This window comes from Elephantulus edwardii, unplaced genomic scaffold, assembly GCF_000299155.1.
Source record: "Elephantulus edwardii isolate Elephantulus edwardi_28Jun2011 unplaced genomic scaffold, EleEdw1.0 scaffold00026, whole genome shotgun sequence".
Taxonomy (NCBI): domain Eukaryota; kingdom Metazoa; phylum Chordata; class Mammalia; order Macroscelidea; family Macroscelididae; genus Elephantulus; species Elephantulus edwardii.
Window position 1 is genome coordinate 19132173 of NW_006399776.1, and position 14531 is coordinate 19146703.

At 37.3% G+C, this 14531-nt stretch overlaps 2 pseudogenes; both read left to right on the plus strand.

The window, feature by feature from the left end:
• Window positions 1–3471: 3471 nt before the first annotated feature.
• On the plus strand, window positions 3472–4461 carry LOC102868318 (annotated as a pseudogene).
• A 7729-nt stretch (window positions 4462–12190) lies between these two features.
• Window positions 12191–13104, plus strand: LOC102866418 (annotated as a pseudogene).
• The last annotated feature ends 1427 nt before the right edge of the window (window positions 13105–14531 follow it).

Sequence of the window (14531 nt, forward strand, 5' to 3'; positions counted from 1 at the left end):
CCTAAAACATGACCAGGCATACTTGTATGTAATCTAACACTGAGGACAGCATGGGAACCTAGCTTAAAGTAACCTTGGCTGATATTACATTCTGTTCTGTTCTTTCCTGTCTTACTTATTCTGTGAATGATAAACACCTTTTTTGTGACCAACTTCATTGGTCACACAATTATAAATGTCTCATGTGCTCTGCTCCAAACAGTCCTCTACTATGAGCATGTGAATGTAGCAGCAGTGTATCCATTTTATTCAAAGTAGCTTATTATCATGCCACTTTCACTGTATGTCTTAACTGCTTAATATTACAGGCCAAATAACTATCTTTTTCAACCAACAATGACAACATGTGTTCTGAAAAATATGAATATAGCTGGTGGAAATACATTTGAGATTATAGCTCTTCTAGAAATTTTGATGCATGTGGCCATCACAATTACAGGGCCGTGAACCAAATCTCTTGGAAAATTTTGAATTTTCATAAAAACAATGTTTGTTAGAGACAGATATTTTTCATAATTCTAAAAAATAATGTTAATACAAATATCCAACATTACCCTGACAATAAAAGTTTGATCCTTTTGGATTTCTTCCGAGGCTTTTCATTTTATTTTATATTGGTTTACATAGAAAATTTTTATACACTGTGCTTCCCTCACATACATTGTGTTTTACACATTCTTTCATTCACATCGTGTTTCATATGTTATTTATATTCATTGTCCTTTATAAAATTAATCATCACTGACATATGTATACTATTACTTCATCTTTTCAGGTCCTCAATGGATCTTCCCCAATTCCTTTACCCTCTTCTTTCACCCACCAAACTCTGGATTTTCTCCAAGTGAACAAGTACTATGAAGTCTGCCTCTTGCACTCCACAGATGAGATAAATGATGTAGGATGGAAACTGGTGAGTATCTTATCAAGGACCTGAATAAATCATATGGCCATATATTTAATATTAATTTAAAAATATAATAATAATAGAGTTTCCAGAGGCAAGCTGTTTCAGAAGTGGATGCCATTCCCGCTTCCAAGCTTGCTGCAGACGACTTCCAAACTGGAAACAATAACTTACTCTTTATTATAATGAATTATCTTAAGTATAAGACATAATACCATAAATAACATTGCTGTTGTTATGTGCCGTCGAGTTGCCTGCAACTCATAATGACCCTATGCGCAACAGCCCTAAACCCTGCTCTATCCCTCACCAAGCTTATTGTGTTCGACACACCCATCCCCGTTACCCCAGTCACTGAATCAATCCACCTCACAGAGGGTCTTCCTTTCCTGTGCTGTCCCTCCACCCTCCCAAGCATGAAGTTCCTCTCCAAGGACTGATCCTGCTTTGCAACATGCCCAAAATATGTCAGACGAAACTTCAGAATCCTTGCCTCCAAGTAGCTAGGATGAACTTGTTTGTTCTCCTAACAGTCCATGATACATTCAATACTCTTCTCCAGCACCACAGCTTAAAGGCATCAATTCTCTTTGTATCATCCCTAGTCATTGTTCACCTTTCTGATGCATATTAAGTAATTGCAAAGACCATGGCCTGGATCAGGTGTACCTTAGTCTCCAGACTGACATCATTGCTCATTATTCTATTAAAAATGATCCTTTTAAAGTAAATCTATTTCTGAATCTATATATTGACAGTTGCTTATGTATCCAACATTCTAACTGTTAACTATCCTAACCTGGACCAAAAGTACCAAGCAGATTGTTAGTAACATCCTGGATTTTAGTTTTGTCTCAACTCCAGATATATCCATCATTAGAAAAATATTTTAGGTCTCTGCACATATGTAGGGGTCTCTTCCATTCATTATTTAATTTAGGGGAAAGCAAGAAGATGAATATGTATGAATTATGTTTAGAGATATGAATTGTGTTTAGGGATAATTCCTGGCAAAAAAGAAAGAAAGCACATGATAGATTCACAAGAGAAATTAATTCACCTAAAAGCAAAACACTAAGTTGCCTAAGGTGTCGAGCCATGGCTGTGGATTTTGTTTTAGTGCAGTTTCTAGGGAAAATGGTGTTAAAAGAATTAACATGTGGAAAACATAGCAGCTGTCTTCAGTAATTTAACATCCTCCCATCTTCCACTTCCTCCATCCACAGCTACCTGGACAAGTAATTGCACTTATTTTGAGGAGCTTCAAAGGGAAGCACTGGGATCACAGTGGAGAGGTTATGGAGAGAAAAGCAGCCTTAGGAAACTATTTGAGAGGACCAGGGCTCCTCATGTACGAAATGAGCTGAAGTGTCTAGCAAATCCAGGTGCTACCTAAGAGATGTAATCTAGAGAAAACTGGACTGGTAGCTCACATACTGTTTTACAGGTGAAGATGGAAAAGGGTCCAGCAGAATTTCTCTGGTTGTGTGTGTTGTTATTGTTGTTGTTGTTGTTGTTGTTGTTGTTGTTGTTGTTGTTATGCATTGTCAGTGGACCTGCAACTCATAGCGACTCCATGCACAACAGCTCTGAATGCTGCCTTATCTTGAGGCAGTCTCACTGTCTCCAACACATCTAGCCCCATCATCCCAATTACTATGTCAACCCATCTCATCCAGGGTCTTCCTCTCTTGCTCTGTGCATCCGCTCTCCCAAGCATGATGTTCTTCTCCAAGGACTGGTCCCTCCTGGAAACATGTCCAAAGTACATGATATGGAGCTTAAAAATCCTTGCCTCCGAGAAGCAACTTGGTTTCACTCTTTTCCAAGACAAACCTGTTTGCTCTCTTGGTAGTCCATGGAATTTCTGTAAGTCAGAACTGATTCAATGATACATAACAGTAGCAACAAAAAAGGATTTTAAAGCACCTATTTGGGGATGACAAAGGCAAGAAAAGTCAAGATTACCATCAAGCTTCATTCTCATCTGTTTTTATTTAACCTCTCTACATGAAATTCTGAGCAACAATTTAACAGCTAATTTTTTAGATTTATACTCTATTTTCCTTCAATGATAAACACTGAGTCCAAAAACTAAGTTTACTTTTAAGATATCTAAGAGGCCCTGATTCTAGCATGAAAACTGAAACTGAGACATAGAGTCAATGAGAATACTTAAAATGAAGTGTTATTTATTCCAAAGTTCCAAAAGTGCAGATATACCTAGGAAATCTCTACTCTGCACATTCAAGTAAACTTCAGTCTGAAGTTCAAACTCCTTGTTTGGATGGGAGGGGAAAAGTGAGAAGGAAAAGGTAATATCCAATAAGAGGTTAATTTGATATTGCAATTAATTATGTAAAATAATGTTACAAAACAAAATATTTATAAATTATTAAATAAAAATCAATATGACTTGTGACCTTTCACTCAAATAAGAAAATACTATAATAAAGACAAATAGAAGACAATGAAGTCCATCCCAAGGGATTTTAAGAACTATATAAGATAATATATGTGAAAATGCTTAGTTCATTTTTAAGCAAAACTAACATAATCTGCAAATGTTCATTATGATTTATAGTTTGGTCTCTTTTTCTTGAACAGCTTTGAAACACAAAAACAGAACAACACATGTTGTGACTGAATTTGTTCTCCTGGGCTTCTCTGGTCAAAGAAAAACCCAGAACATCTTGTTCTCACTGATCCTGATAATCTATCTCCTGACCTTGATGGGCAATGGGGCTATTGTCTGTGCTGTGAAATGGGACAGGAGGCTCCACACACCCATGTACATCCTCTTGGGAAACTTCGCCTTCCTGGAGATCTGGTACGTTTCCTCCACTATCCCAAACATGCTGGCCAACATCCTCTCTGACACCAAGACCATCTCTTTCTCTGGCTGCTTCCTCCAATTTTACTTCTTTTTTTCACTGGGTACAACTGAATGTTTCTTCTTATCAGTCATGGCCTATGATCGGTACCTGGCCATCTGCCGCCCCCTGCACTACCCTAATGTCATGACTGGAAAGTTCTGTGTGATCTTAGTCTGTCTCTGCTGGGTGGGTGGGTTCCTATGTTATCCAGTGCCCATTGTCCTCATCTCCCAACTTCCATTCTGTGGACCCAATATCATTGACCACATTGTGTGTGACCCAGGCCCACTATTTGCACTTGTCTGTGTTCCAGCACCTTCTATTGAACTTACCTGTTACACTTTTAATTCTTTGATTATCTTTGGGCCCTTCCTCTCTATTTTGGGATCTTACACTCTGGTTCTCAGGGCTGTTCTTCGTGTTCCTTCTGGAACTGGGAGAACCAAAGCTTTCTCCACATGTGGCTCCCACCTAACAGTGGTGTCTCTATTTTATGGAACCCTTATGGTTGTGTATGTGAGCCCAACATCAGGGAACCCAACAGGGATGCAGAAGATTGTCACGTTAGTGTACTCAGCAGTGACTCCACTATTAAATCCTCTAATCTATAGTCTTCGAAATAAGGACATGAAAGATGCCCTAAAGAAAGTACTGAGGTTGAAAACTAGGCAAAACTGAGATATTTTAAAGAAAGCTGAATGTGTCACTCCTGTCCTTTGTTATTTATAACAAGGAATGGTATGAGTAAATCATGTCTAGTGTAACTCTTATAAAGAGAAGGAAAATTGTTTCAACAGGAGCTCTGGTGGGCCCAGTATGTAGGGAGGTGTCTTGTTAACCCAAATGCCACACGTCTGGTGATTCAATCACCAACAGCTTCGTGGGGGGAAGATGGACTATCTCCTCTCATGTGGTTTACAGCCTCAGAAACTTGCCTGAGTACCCGATATAAACTGGTTCCAGCTCAATGGCAGTGGAAAATATGGTCCCTTACAGTTCAAGTTCAGTTCAGTAATAATATATTCTAGGAAACATTTCAAATATTTATATTTAATGGAATAATTATTGGTAAATAATTAGTTGTATATTGTTGTTGTTATATGCCATCGAGTCACCTAATTTGTTGTATACATATGTTTTTCTGGGATGTATCATTGCTGACTTTAATCTTGACTGGTAGAAAGAATCAACTGCATGTGTTCCTGAAGTTTTTCAAGAGAAGGAAGAAAAATCCAAATTCAGAAAATAAATTTTCTTAAAGACAATGAGTCAAGGGACTACCATAAAACTTAGTAACTGACACTTTTAATTGTTTGAAGTTGTATTTAGAACCAAAATGAGAATATATTTCATACTATCTACCCCTAAGGCTTCATCTTGCTTGGGTCCACAATTAACACCCTTGGTACCAGTCAGGAAATAAGGAGACACTTTGCCCTGGGAAAATATGCAGTTAGGAACCTTTCCAAATTATTGAGGAATACTGATGTGAGTTTGAGGACTAAGATGTGTCTGCTTCAGGCCAAAGTTATTCTGATTACTAGCTATGCATCTGAGAACTGGTCAATGAATAAAGGTGACAGAAAAAAGAATTGATGCTTTTGAGCTCTGGTGTTGGAGAAGAGCACTAAACATCCCATGCACAGACAAGAGAATGAAGAGATATGTCTTGGAGATGGTGAAGCTGGTGTGCTCTTTGAAGGCAAGAATGATGAGATTTCACCTCACATACTTTGAAGATGTTGCTAGGAGGGACTATTCCTTGGAAAGGGACATCATGCGGGGAAGGGTGGAGAGTCCGAGAAGGAGAGGAAGACCCTCCACCAGGTGGATTTATATGGTGACTGCTGCAATGGAATCTTGTATGTCAGAGAGTGTGAAGATGGTGCAGGAAAGGACTGGGTTCAGATCCTTTGTTCATAGGGTCACTATGAGTCAAATTAGCCTCAACAGGACCTAACAACAACATCTCTAAGGCTAAAAACTTTCCATTTACCAAGTCTATTCAATAAATCCAGTCTTTTTCCCTACTGATCCTGTATATAACCCTGCAATTCTCAATGATCGACCTTCCTATTCTTCTTAAACATACTTACTCTAAACTGAATGTTTTAGTCATAGTGCTTCCTCTTACCATCAGCACTTCTACCTGACTATTGATGTAAATCTTAATAAACCATTTTCTTTTCATGAGATAATATCTGATGTCTTCTTGAACTTTCCTTTTTTAATAAATTGCTTATCTTTATCTGTACTTATGTATACCATTTGGTAGGGACACTGAGCAAGACTAGAATTTATATCTTTTACCTCTCTCTGAATACTCAAATCAGAGCAATGTACACATTGTTGTTGTTATGTGCCATCAAGTAGCTATGACCCATACTGATTCTATGCTTAGTAGCTCTGAATCAGGTTCTATCTTGAGCGATTCTCACTGTCTCTGACACATCTACCCTATTACCCCATGTACACAATAGACACAAGCAAATCAGTAAACCCTATGAAGCTGGAGAAAGGATGAAAGTTATATAAGTGTCCAGGTCTTTCGTTCATATGGTCGCTGTGAGTAGCCTACTTCTCAACGGCACTTAGCAACAAGGTATTGACTAGTCAAATTTCTATTTGAATTCTTCTATTTGAGTTTTACTCCTGAAAGTTATTCCTGCAGAGCAAAATGTTATTTAAGTATTAGTTTAGTCTTCAATGTACTTAAGAGAACCCTAAATATATTGGGATATGTGTACCTGACCTGATCTCTATTAGCAGAAAATATGATACTCTGTATTAGAGTCAATATCTTCGGGAAATATATGATAAAGCATTCAGCACTAAGAATATCACAAAATTTAGCACTCAGTTCTGCTCGATTAAATTTTACACAATAAAAGCAAACCCCACTGACACTGAGTTGGTTCTGATTCATAGTGACCCAATAAAGTGAATCTGCCGAGCAGTCTGCACATCTTTTCTCTGAAAAGAGCTTGATGGGTTCAAACCACAGACTCTTTTGTTTTCAGCCAAGTGTACAACCACTGACCCACCAGACACATTATTATATTGTTCCCCAATTGTTTCAAGCAAATTGTTTTATGTTTTACTTTGGATGTTAAAGCATGCAAGAATATAACCTGTATCTTCTACTTCTATAATAATCTAACTTTCTTATTTATACTAATTATTCAAAGAAGCTGATCCAACATAATATGCAAACTATCAATTAATATCACATGCAAATAAAATCTTGCTGAAGATTATTCAAAAAATGCTGCAGCAGTACACAGTCAGAAACTGCCAGAAATTCAAACTGGATTCAGATGGGATTATGGCATGAGGGTTATCATTGCAGATGTCTGATAGATTTTGGATAAACTAAAGAATATTTTAAAAAGTTTACTTGTTTTATTGACTGTGGTCTTCTCAATCACCTGTTGTGCCTCAGAAAGCTGGACAATAAATAAGGATGACAGAAAAAGAATTTATACCTTTGAGCTGTGGTGTTGTAGAAGAGTACTGAATATCTCACAGATTGTCAAAAGAATAAACAGATATGTCTTGGAAAAAAGTGTAGCCAGAGTGCTCCTTGGAAGCAAAGATGACAAAGCTTTGTCTTTTATACTGTGGATCTGTAGCTAGGTGAGGCTATTCTTTGAAAATAGACATCATGCTTGGAAAGATGGAGGGTCAGCAAAGGAAATACTAATACTGTCAATGAGATGAACTGACATGATGACTTCAGCAATGGACTCTAGTGTGTCCGAGATAATGAGGATGGCATAGGGTAGGACAGGGTGCAGGTCAGCTGTTCACAGGTTCACTGAGAGTCTTAAACAACTCAATCATATCTAACAATAACAAGGCCTTTGACTGTGTATTAACATTATAGATACATATATAACAAATTAACATTGAGTACAGGAATCCTAGAATACTTAATTGTGTGCATGGAAATTCTAAACATAGACGAAGAAATAGTAAAAGTAGATCATAGCATCTTTTTTTCTTCCAAAATGATGCTGTATAGAGTTAAATCACATTTCTGGTTTGAAGCTGAACCTTAAAATTTTTTATCACCCAAAGACTCGCCAATGTAAAATACAGTCCTTTAAATTCTCTGGGGCTCTCCTCACATGTCCAGCAGGGTTTTTTGCTTGCTTGGATTCAATGACCAATATATGGAAGATATCAAGATTCTAATAAATAACTGGCCTCATAATTCTTTGGTCTCCTAATTCTAGTTGTCTCTATTGTATTGCCTTTGAACTGAGGAAAACTATACATTCTCCTGTAACAACTGGCATTTTTGCCAGCAATCTTGCTTCTAAAGAAAAATCTTCTGTATGTGTTACTATGTCATCTCCTTAGAGAAGTTGTATTTAAGTTCCTTACTATTTCTCTCTTTTAGGAATCATATTTATCTATTATCTATTTTATTGCTCTTACATCTTCAATATTTTATTGGTTATTTCTTTTAGTATTTAATATACATTGCCTTTCCTTTTTTACCTTAAAAGCTTTGTCCATAGGCTGTTCATATTCTTAAAGATATTTTGTCATTAATTACCTTCTATTTGTTAGGAAATAGTTAAAAATAATGCACTACACTTACTGTTTCTCATATTTTATTCTAACCTTCCTCTATATTTTTAATGGAAACTTAATTACATTTTTTAATTACATTTTTAACATTGCACACTTTCTTCCTTTCACATTTAAAAATATAGTTTATTGAGGAGTAATGATGCCAGTATGTGGTCCTGAATTGCAGAGGAGAAGGGTTTTCAGAGGCTATTATGTCAATGCTCCACCCAAGATTTATTAGGTCAAGATGTGTCTTCTAACAAAATTTTCTGAGATTTTGAGAAGCAGTGATGTACAACAGATATCAGAAAGTCATACAATAATCATAGACTTATATTGTGGGGCTTTTTAGTGGCAATTCCCTCAACCTGAGTTGTGCTTCTGAATCAAATGATTAAGAATTAGGTATGGAACCTACATACAGCTGTCTTTAAAATAGTCACACACACAATTTAAATAGTCAAGAAAGATTGGGAGTCACTACATTCACAGTTGGGAATTATCAAACTCTACAATGACACATGAGGAGGAGTGTGACATCAGGATTGGAGGAAGACTCATCATGTAGTCACAACAATATTTTAACCAAGCTGTTACTGTTGAAGTTTATAACATAACAGCAACCCTACAGTAGAACCATAATAAACATTGTTGTTGTTGTTGTTGTTATGTGTCGTCGAGTCGCCTGCGACTCATAGCGACCCTATGTACAACAGCCCTAAACTCCGCTCTGTCCTGTGCCAATCGCACTGTCTCTGACACTCCCATCCCAATTATCCCAGTCACTGAATCAATCCACCTCAGAGAGGGCCTTCCTCTCCTGCGCCATCCCTCTCTAACATACTCACTAAAAAGAATATGAGATGACGTGGTTATCACTGGAAAAACAGAGTCTCAAGAGTCAATTAATTTACTCTTAAGGGAGAAGGACTTTTGGGGATATGATTTACAATCTTCCTTCATAAAGTATCACTTTTAGAATCCATAGGAGACTGTATCCCTTAGGGTGCATAAGAAATAGGTTTCAGAGTAATATAGATAAGTTTTTGTTGTAGAGCAAGTATGCAATTTTCCTTGTAGTCCAATACTGTGTGGCCAACAATGTCACTTCTCTCTCTGACTGCTGGTTGCTGGAGATGCCATGCTTTCCATTCTGCCTGCCATTTGTTGCAATGAAAACAGAAGTTTGCAAGACAAAACTGCTAACTGTAGACAAGTTCAGAAGAGATATAAGTACAAACCAGTTCTTAGGCTCAATGTTCACTTTTGCTTTCTATCATGTCACTTCAAAATCAACAGCTCCTCAGGTTATATAAATGAATGAAAGGATTCTCACGCTTTGGAGGAGGAACCCAAGAATATGAACTATCAGGTAGAGGAAGAAACTTCAGAAATGTCTGAATGTTAAGTTTTTAACCAACCAGAACACATTCTTTAGAAGAGTAGAGACATTAGCAATATGTCTTCTGGAAAGCACAAAAAGCAACCTTTGGAGAAGTGGGGTGTAAAGAACCTCAATTCCCTCAAGCCATCTTTGGCTTAACCTCAGATCAGATAATGGGACAGCAGCAAGATGATAGATTGCTGAGTTCATTTCTACTAGGCTTGCAAAGCCATTGGAATCTTCATACACATTAATTATCAATATTTCTAATTGCTTTCCTCACTCTTTCCTTAGGGTGCCTCAGGCTTCTTGAGTGCTCTGAATTCCTCATACACAGAACAAATTCATAACTTTGTGATACAAGAGATGGACTACTCATGGACTAAAGAGGAACCTTATAATGAAGTGTGATATGGAAAAATTCTGCATCTCCCCATCCTATCGTGTCTCCAGTTGCAATAACCAAGATCATCTTTAAAGGTATGGTATTATGTGACACAGAAAGTAACATATTTTAATACTAATACATTAATAAATATTCTCAAATAGAATTGTATCATTTTAGGTGTCCTCTAGTTGATTGTGATTCACAGATACCCTGTGTATGTAACCACAAAATCTACCCTGTAGCATTCTCACAGTCTTCACTATGCTTCAGCCCATCATTTCATTCACTGTGTGTGCCAATCTAACTCATTGAGGATTTCCCTCACATTTGTTGACTCTCTATTTTCCAAGCATGATGTCCTTTTCTGTGGGCTTGTCCCTCCTGACAACAGTGTTATGTGAGATGAAGAGCACTCTAGCTGCACTCTTTCTAAAACAAATTCCATTCCTTTTTGGCAATCCATAATATATTTAAAAATTCTTTGCCAACACCACAATTTTAAGGCATCATTTCTTTGGATTCCATTTTCACTGTTCAACTTTAACATGCATCTGAAAAAAAATGAATTGCTTGTGACATAGTCAGTCACATTTTAAAGTGAAAAGTCCTTTTGTTAGCAGTTTGAAGAAGTTCCAGAATATTTTAAAATTAATAATTAAAAGTATCTGGGGCTATATTCTGGACTTCTATTTCCCTAAAAATAGATAATCACTCAGTCATGTTATTTAAGATCATGTAGAGCCAATTAAAGACTACCCTTTATTAACTGAGAGGATCCAGAAATATATTAACACTAAACAATTGGAACCTTCATCATCCTTGTTTTTCTCTCCTAAAAATGAAAGTTGGATAGTGTTCCAAACTAATTCTGGAAAGAAAATGTCTGTGAAGATTTTATATGCTCCAAACTCAGAGATTTCACAGTTCTTTCTCCACCTACCAACCTCCCACGCCTATAACGAGAAGAGAGCCCAGTGGGAGATGAGAAGCAGAAGGGGGAGCCCTTACATTGAGAGACAATTTATGGTTCTGCCATTTGTCCTTAGTGCCCAGAAGTCACTTCTGGGGAGTGCCTGACATTTGCAAGTCTCTGTATCCCTCCCATACATCAGATGAGGATGTGCCTCTCTAGAAATCTGATACTTAATAGGAAAATCTTAATATTCTAGACACTACTTAGTCGTAGCTGGGTCCAAGGATTAACAAGTGCATTTGGACTCTAATAAAAAGCCATTATGTAGAATGTTCATAAACATGGTTCCTACAGGGTGCAAAGTGGGGCACTCCTGGCCACTAATGGAAAGTTTAGCCCTTGAGAAGAAAGTCATGGTGTTCTGCTTCAAGAGGTCACAGCCTTGAAAACCCTCCAGAACAGCTCTGCTCTGTAGCACATGACATCATCATGAGTCGGAGTCAATTCATGGCAACTCAGTTCTGTATATTCAAAGATTTCCTCCATTAACAAGGTTTGATGAATATTGAAGAGAGTACATTTGGCTTTTGGGGGGGGGGCGGGTATGGGATATCAGATGACTCTAGAATAATAGTATTGCTGCAAAATGAAAGCAAAATGCATATGCATATAAATTTGCTCATTACTCTTCTCCATAGGATCCTCATTGTATAGCATGGCTGCCTCTGAATCCAAAGATTCAAGTAATTTAACTTGTATGATCAACATAAAATATTTTTGTACCTTATTCTAGAAACAATTTGCACATTTCCTTACACGTGTGGGTAAGTATTGTTACTAACTTCTCTGAGATGCTTGTTGCATGAGGTCCTATCTTTTACTTTGAGACAACTCTGAAAGGGGAAGAAGAACAGAGTCAAAGGTCAAAGATTCAAAGTATCAGATCATATAGAGTATGATTATTCCTTCTTTCATAAAATAATATATTCTAAGGAATGTGTGGATTTATTTAGAAGGAGAAGAGGAAAGAGAGGGAGGAAGAAAGGCAGGAAGAAAGAGGGGGAGAAACCAAGAAAGACTCTTGAGAATGACTAGGCCATCTGAGTAATTGCCTCTTTTTCTTTCTATGCCTTAAGAAGCCATGAATGTGTCAGAAGTCAACACAGTGACTGAATTCATAATATTGAGTTTTCCTTGCTCCAGAGAGGTCCAGGTCTTCCTGTTCATCCTGTTCTCTGTGACCTACGTCCTGACTCTGATGGGCAATGGAGCCATTGTCTGTGCAGTGAAACTGGATCGTCACCTTCACACTCCCATGTATATACTCCTGGCCAACTTTTCCTTCCTAGAGATTTGTTACATAAACACTACTGTTCCCAATATGTTAGGGAACTTCATATCCGAGACCAAAGCCCTCTCATTCACTGCTTGCTTTCTCCAGTTCTACTTCTTCTTCTCTATGGGAATCACGGAGACCTTCTTATTGCCTCTCATGGCTTTTGATCGGTACCTGGCCATCTGCAGGCCTCTCCACTATCCAGTCATCATGACCAATCATCTCTGCATGAACTTGGTGGCCATCTGCTGGGTGACAGCCTTCCTCTGCTACCCAATCCCTATCTATTTTATGACCCAACTCCCTTTTTGTGGTCCCAATACCATTGACCACTTTGTCTGTGATCCAGGTCCTCTTCTGGCGCTGTCTTGTACCCCTGCCCCTGGAATTGAGCTTTCCTGTTCTATATTGAGTTCTCTTATTATCTTTGCCAGCTTCTTCTTCATCATTGGGTCTTACACTCTGGTTCTCAGAGCAGTATTGCAGCAGCTGGCAGGCGTAAGGCTTTCTCCACCTGTGGTTCCCAGCTGGTTGTGGTTTCCCTGTTCTATGGGTCCATCATGCTAATGTATGTCAGCCCAACCTCTGGAAATCCTGCTGGAATACAGAAGATTGTTACCTTGTTCTATTCATCAGTGACCCCAATGATAAACCCTCTGATCTATAGTCTTCGGAACAAAGACATGAAGGTTGCCTTGAAAAAAATTAAGCTATGTTAACTAGCCTCCACATTTTAAAGCCGTTTTCACATAATATGGAAAAACTAAATAGATCTTCAGATATTTGAAAAGCTTCACATCTACTCAGTTATTCTCTTTATACCCAGCTTCTTTCAAAATAATGTTTACATATTTAAAATGTATAGATAATACTGAAAATGAACTCTAACTTAATACTTTTGTATTAAAAACCACAAACCTAAAAAAATTTTAAAAATCATAAAATTAAAAAAAAAAACACAAACCTTTAATTTAGGCTTTGATCATTAGTTTATTGATTAATTTTCAACAAAGTCAAATAAAAACAGCTTTAAAATATGGAGGCTAATTAACAAGCAACAAAACTGTCTTCCCAAGTGATTTTAAAGGTCTAGCTCACTAATAATATAAGAATCAGCATCAGTTAGAAGACATAGCTACTTTAAATAAACTACAGATGATCTTATAATTTGGAGTTTTATTGTTTTAATTGAATGCTTACAACACTTTTAATGTTACAGTCTTTAATATTTAACTAACCAATTGCCACCTGAGATTTTTTTGTATTACATTGTAAGTTTTAATGTTTCAAGAGTGTATGGGTTCCCTTTACTTAAATTTCTTTTAAATCAGGTTAAATATACAGAAAGCTACAACAACAAATTAGATATGTATTAAAAAATTATCAAAATGAATGAAAGCAAAGGAGTGAGCCACAATTAGACTATTTTCCTGGGTAAAAGGTAAACGAATTCATTTCAACTGTCCACATACACAAAGTCATCAATCACTGCCTAGTAAAAGAATGCAGGATAGTGAAACTTTGTCTCACAAACTTTGGACATGTCAGGAGGTTCCAATCCTTAGAAGAAGTACAGAGCCAGCTGAAACGTAGGCCCTCAATGAGGTGGATCAGCATGTTGACTGTAACAGTGGACAGGAGCATGACACAAATCATAAGGACGATGAACAATAAGACAAAATTATGATCTATTGCTCATAGGGTCACTAAAAAGCACAATCAATTCAACAGCACTTAATATCATAACAATAACAGGAGAATGAGTAAGAGCATACCAGTCATACCAGATATTGACTAGAAATCAGGACTTGGTAGCTGTTGTTATTGTTGTGTGCCACTGAGTCAGAATTGACAGACACTGACCCTGCAGCAGGCTTTCAGAGGCAGTAAATTGCATTCTAGGAGATTTCCGTCTTTCTCCCACGGACTTGGTAGTTAGTATCTTGAATTAAATGACCTTAATGTCTGGACTTTACATCTCTTTCTAACAATTCTTCTCCACCTTTTATGTGGGGTTATTGACCTACTTTGGAGCCTTATTTTTGTTTTACTTCTAATAAGTGTATGCTGCATTCTAATGGTCATTTTCATTCTGGCCTAATGTCTATACTGTACCTTTAGCGAAGGATTAAAGAATTTACATCAC